The sequence below is a fragment of the Stegastes partitus genome, unplaced genomic scaffold, assembly GCF_000690725.1.
Source record: "Stegastes partitus isolate 25-593 unplaced genomic scaffold, Stegastes_partitus-1.0.2 Scaffold273, whole genome shotgun sequence".
Classification (NCBI taxonomy): Eukaryota; Metazoa; Chordata; class Actinopteri; family Pomacentridae; genus Stegastes; species Stegastes partitus.
This window is the reverse complement of record NW_007578004.1, coordinates 1-5214: the sequence shown is the minus strand read 5'-3', so window position 1 is coordinate 5214 and position 5214 is coordinate 1.

The following is a 5214-nucleotide window of genomic DNA, read 5'->3' as shown; positions in this document are numbered from 1 at the left end:
TTTTTGATGGTCCTTAAACTAAAAATGTACAACTTTTGGTTCCACCTGGAAAATTAAATAAATCTAAGCTTTAAATCATCGTTAAAATCACTTTATTCTATGTCTTTTAATTTTATGCTTTATTTAAAAATGAGCCAAAATTATAGCTTTTCCTCTAACCCTATTCTGTAAAAGACAAAAAATATATAGTTGTAGGTGCAACTGAAAACTGATCAGTGACTCAGCTATGACAAAAAAAGTCATCAGACAAAAATTCACTGACCTGTCAGCTGATCTGCAGGCTGTGTATGGAAGTAAGAATGGACTCAAAGAAAAATGTACGTAGCAAAATGTTTAAAGTATGCAGAGTCACCCTTTTTCCCCCCAATTTTTGTAAACTAAATTAACTTTTTTTTTTTTTTTTAAATATATGATTCAAGGCATAATAACTTTACTGAACTGCACAAAAGACATTTTTGAGATGTATTTTTTCTAGTCATGGTCATTCTGTTTCCATTGAGGTGCAGGACTTTATATTGCAGTGAAAAATGAGCCCACAGTGAGTAAAAGTGTGCCAGGAGCAAAGAAAAGCCCAGAATTCAACTGCTTGGTGTACAGAATGTTACATGAGCATTTTAACAAGCAGCATTTAACTCATAAAACATGTTGAAGCCACGTGCAGATTAATACCAAACTTGAATTTCTAATTAGATTTGATGCAACATTAGCTTCAATGAAAGTTACATGTGAGAAACAGATGCTCAGCACCACATTTTGTTTGCAAATTCTATAAACTCAAATTCTGTCATCTTTCTTTGACTCTGGACTGGTGGTATAAAGTTGTGAGGTTTTCAGCGTGCACTTCAGAATGCATAATGACGGAGCAATATTGCAGATATTTTGAGCTGTGACTGCAGGTTGCAAACTGGGAAATGTTGGAATAATTCTTTCAACATTTTCATTCTCCAGAGGAAGCAGAAGTCTGGAGTTTTGCTTTGACTAATAAAAATGTTGTGACATACTTTGTGAAACTCTGGACTCTGAGATTCACGGCTTTGTCACTTTTGAAACTGGTGGTTTGTGCACCTTCATTTGGAGCCAGCAAATTATCAAAGTGGCTCAGATGCAAAAAAAAAAAAAAAAAAAAAAAAAAAGCAGAGCCTCTGCTGCTGGAGGAAAATTGGCTTCATGCCTGCCAGTAAAATGTAGCCCAATACGGTCACTGTAAAGGCATCTTGCCTTATAGAAGGACTGCAGGAGTATTATATGGACCTTGATAAATAAACCAGCGGCTTTAATGCCACGTATACTGAGTCAACATCCAATAAAGTCATTTTAAGAGCAGCTTCTTAAGCTTCTTTACAATCTGGACGGACAACCCAGCACAAATTGTCCACAGAAGCTTATTAGCTTACTATGACGGTGAAAATAAGGCTGTCTGGCAAAGTTGGCAAGTAAGTATCCTCCTTCTGAGAAATGTGGTTTGTTTGTTTATGTAAAAATGATATTGCCAAGCCAGTTTAGCATCCAGTAGAGACGTGTCTCTTGTTTTGAAATGATAATAGTGGAGCTGCTTGTTCAGGTTAGTGTGTGCGTTACTGTGGAGTCTGCTGCATCTCAGCGCTGAATCAACACTTTTAATGCTCTGACATAATGTTATTTTTAACCGCGATAAGGTTTGTGATAGGCTTATCTGGCTGGTACAAACCATGCAGCTCATTATTTTTAATTAGCTCCGTCGTTTCAGTCCATTTCAGCCAGTTTTTACCAGAACTGCTGCAGTAGCGTCACCAGTGTGACTTCTCTGAGACGCTCAGTGTGTCACACTTGTTCGGTGGTGATTTTTAGAGACCTAAAACAAAACCCTGGCATGCTGGGATGTTTAGATAATCCAAAACTGGATTGTTTGCTTGAATTGTTTGTCTTGAAAAGAATGCTGGATGAGCTGTTTAATCAGTATTTTCCAGCGAAGGAGGAAGTACTCAGATCTTGTACTTGTGTGAAAGACAAGAGGACAGATAAGTGCCGTAAAGCAGAAGTAGCAGCACAATATTTGATTCTCAATTGTAGTGGAGTAGAAATACAAAGCAGCTGAAATGGAAATATTCAAGTGAAATACAGCTACCTTGAAATTGTGCTTAAGTTTAGTACTTGACGACATTGTGAAAAGAAAAATCGTTAAAACAAACTGTGACATTCTAGCAGCAAAAGCGCCAGAAAAATACATAAATGGTGGAATACTGTCACATTCTAAAGCTGTAAAAAAAAAAAAAAAAAAAGATCTTTGCTGCCAGAAAATTTAATGAAATAAATAAATAATGGTACATTCAAAATTTTAAAAGAAAGTTTACATTTTTTTAATATATATTTTTTACTAAAAACAACAGTTGATATTGGTTTATTAATGATGTTTCTGACAGATTTAAATACAGCAAAATAGCAGCAACCAAACATTTTGTCAACAGTGTAAAAGAACAAATCATTTGTAATTTGTAAAAAAAAAAAAAAAAAAATTCAATTTTTGATGTTGATTTTTTTTAAAGTTTTGAACTTTTTTTTTAACAGTTAATGTTTTTAATTTATTTTTTAAAAATTTGCCTTATTTTATCACTATTTTCTTTCCATTGTTAGTGCCCGGCCACAACACTGTGTAGGACCCTATTGCAATGCAAGGAATTCTTATTCTTCTCCTGACAAAACAAATGCATTTTTGATGACCCAAATTTGCACACACATCAGGACTGGCGAAAAATTTGATATTTTATGGGATTTGTAAATGTATGTCTCAAAATGGCTCCATAGTGCCCCCTACGAACTACTACGAGCAGAGCGTTTCAGCTACATCTACGAAATTTTGTAGGCATGTGTAGCAGCGCACTAAAAAGTCTGTGCACGCCATGCCGTCAACCCAACAGGAAGTCTGCCATTTTGATTTGTTTGTGAGATTTTCGCTTATTTTTCATCACATTCAAGAACTATCTTGAAAGGACTTTTTGACAGCTTTGGAATGCTCAAAAACTCACTAAAATTGGCATACAAGTCACTATCGGCTCAGCGACAGACAATGTGTGCCTGTTTGACAAAATGGCTCTATAGCGCCCCCTACAACAATTTATCTATTAGCTCCTGCAGTACATTTAACCCACATCTATAAAATTTGGTAGGCATATGTAACACATCAGGACGCACAAAAAGCCTCTTGAACCCAACCGTGAACTCAACAGGAAGTCCGCCATTTTGAAATAACTGTTAAAATTTTTGTGATTTTTGCCATTTTCAAAATCTATCTCCTTCAAGGGGTTAACTCCTACACGCCTCAAATTTGACCAGCACATACAACAGGGCTTGGTGATTAAAAGTTATGGAAACGCTCCGCAAAAGTCTAAGGGCATGGCAATGGCGGCCCTCTGAATTGTGATGATTCGCCATCAAAAAGGAAACGTGTCTAATGCCCATGTACATGCTCCAATCTGCCTCAAACTTTACATACTTGATCACAGTCCTGCCCTGATGAAACCTATATGCCAATATCCATTCACACTTATAGTGTCACCTGCTGGCAATAGGAAAGAACACGTTTTACACTTTTATGTGCTGTTATTAACAGGTTGACGATATTAACCTCAAATGTGGTGACATGAGCCTTTAGATGTTCATGATGACTCATGCAACAAATTGTGAGTTTTTATCAAACGGTGGGTCCGTGGCGGCAAGTGCTGTCTCCTTGCCCTCTGCATGCTGCACTCTGCCTCAGTCAGAATCACAATCAGAATCCTTTTATTGTCATTATGCATATGCTTCTGTACACACAACGAAATTGCAGTTAGAAATCCCAGCTTTAACCAAAACAAGAACAATAGCATAAAAGTAGACTTTTAATCAAAGTAAACACAAGTACAGTCAAATATAAATATAAACGTTCTAAAAAGGTGTAAGCACAGTGCAGGGTCCCGGCTATGTAAGGTAGTAAGGTAGTGGGTCACCTGTGTGTGTGTGTGTGTGTGTGTGTGTGTGTGTGTGTGTGTGTGTGTGTGTGTGTGTCTGGAAGAGCCCTGGGAATGTCTGTCAGGAGGGGGAAGATAGCTGTCACAGCTCTCAGGTGGAAACTGTCCTTAGTCTTTTTGTTCTAGCCCCTCAAACTTTCCATGTTGGATCAGAGTCCTGCCCTGATGACATTCTCATGCCATTATGCATTCACACTCACATTGCCACCTTCTGGAAATGGGAAAGGACACGTTTTACACTTGTATCTGCTATTATTAGCCCGTTGACCATATTTACTTCAAATGTGGTTAGGGTTGCGGTTAGGTGATTGTCATTTTACCCGGAGCACATTTCTCCCACAACCCTGACGTGCACCGCAGCTTGACGTGTAACACGTCCAACATGCATGGAAGTGCGAGGGCCCGTCCAATGCTGCTTGCAGCTTTAATTTTATTTGTTGTTGATTACAAGTATTGACTTTGGTATTAGTTTCATTATCTTTGTGCTTTTTATGAGTATGGCGAAGATCTTTTGTATCATGTGGTAGCCGACAGAACCAATCAGTTATTGGGTCACTCCTTTCTTTATCATAGTTGTGCTCATGACACAATAATAACACCGATTTTAATAAAAACGCCACGTGATTCGTATCATATGCAGAGCTGATGATGTGATCCAGCTGATGACCTGCATCCAGTTAATTAGGGAGGGTTCCATCGTAGCAGTGCTGATTCATAGCATGATTCATTGGAACGGCAGCATGAGATCATCGTCTGTCATGTTAACTTTTCATCAAAGGAGAGTGGAACATTAATTAAAATGATTGTTACATTAGTTTAAAGCTTTAAACGTTACTAGAACCAAGTTACCATTGTTAGAACCTAACTAACGTTGGGGGAACGTTCCCTGCTAGCTGGGGTCTTAGTTCCTTTTTAAGCTCATTTGAGCATTAATTAAAATGATTGTTGTCTTAAAATGTACTTTAAACATTACGTAAAGTTTTAAACGTTACTAGAATCACGCTACCATTGTTCAAACCTAGCTAACGTTGGGGAAACGTTCCCTGCTAGCTGGGGTCTTAGTTCCTTTTTAACCTCACTAGAACATTAATTAAAATGATTGTTGTTTTAAAATGTACTTTTAACATTAGTTTAAAGCTTTAAACATTACTAGAACCAAGCCAACATTGTTCAAACCTAGCAAACGTTGGGGAAACGTTCCCTGCTAGCTAGGGTCTTAGTTCCTTTTTAA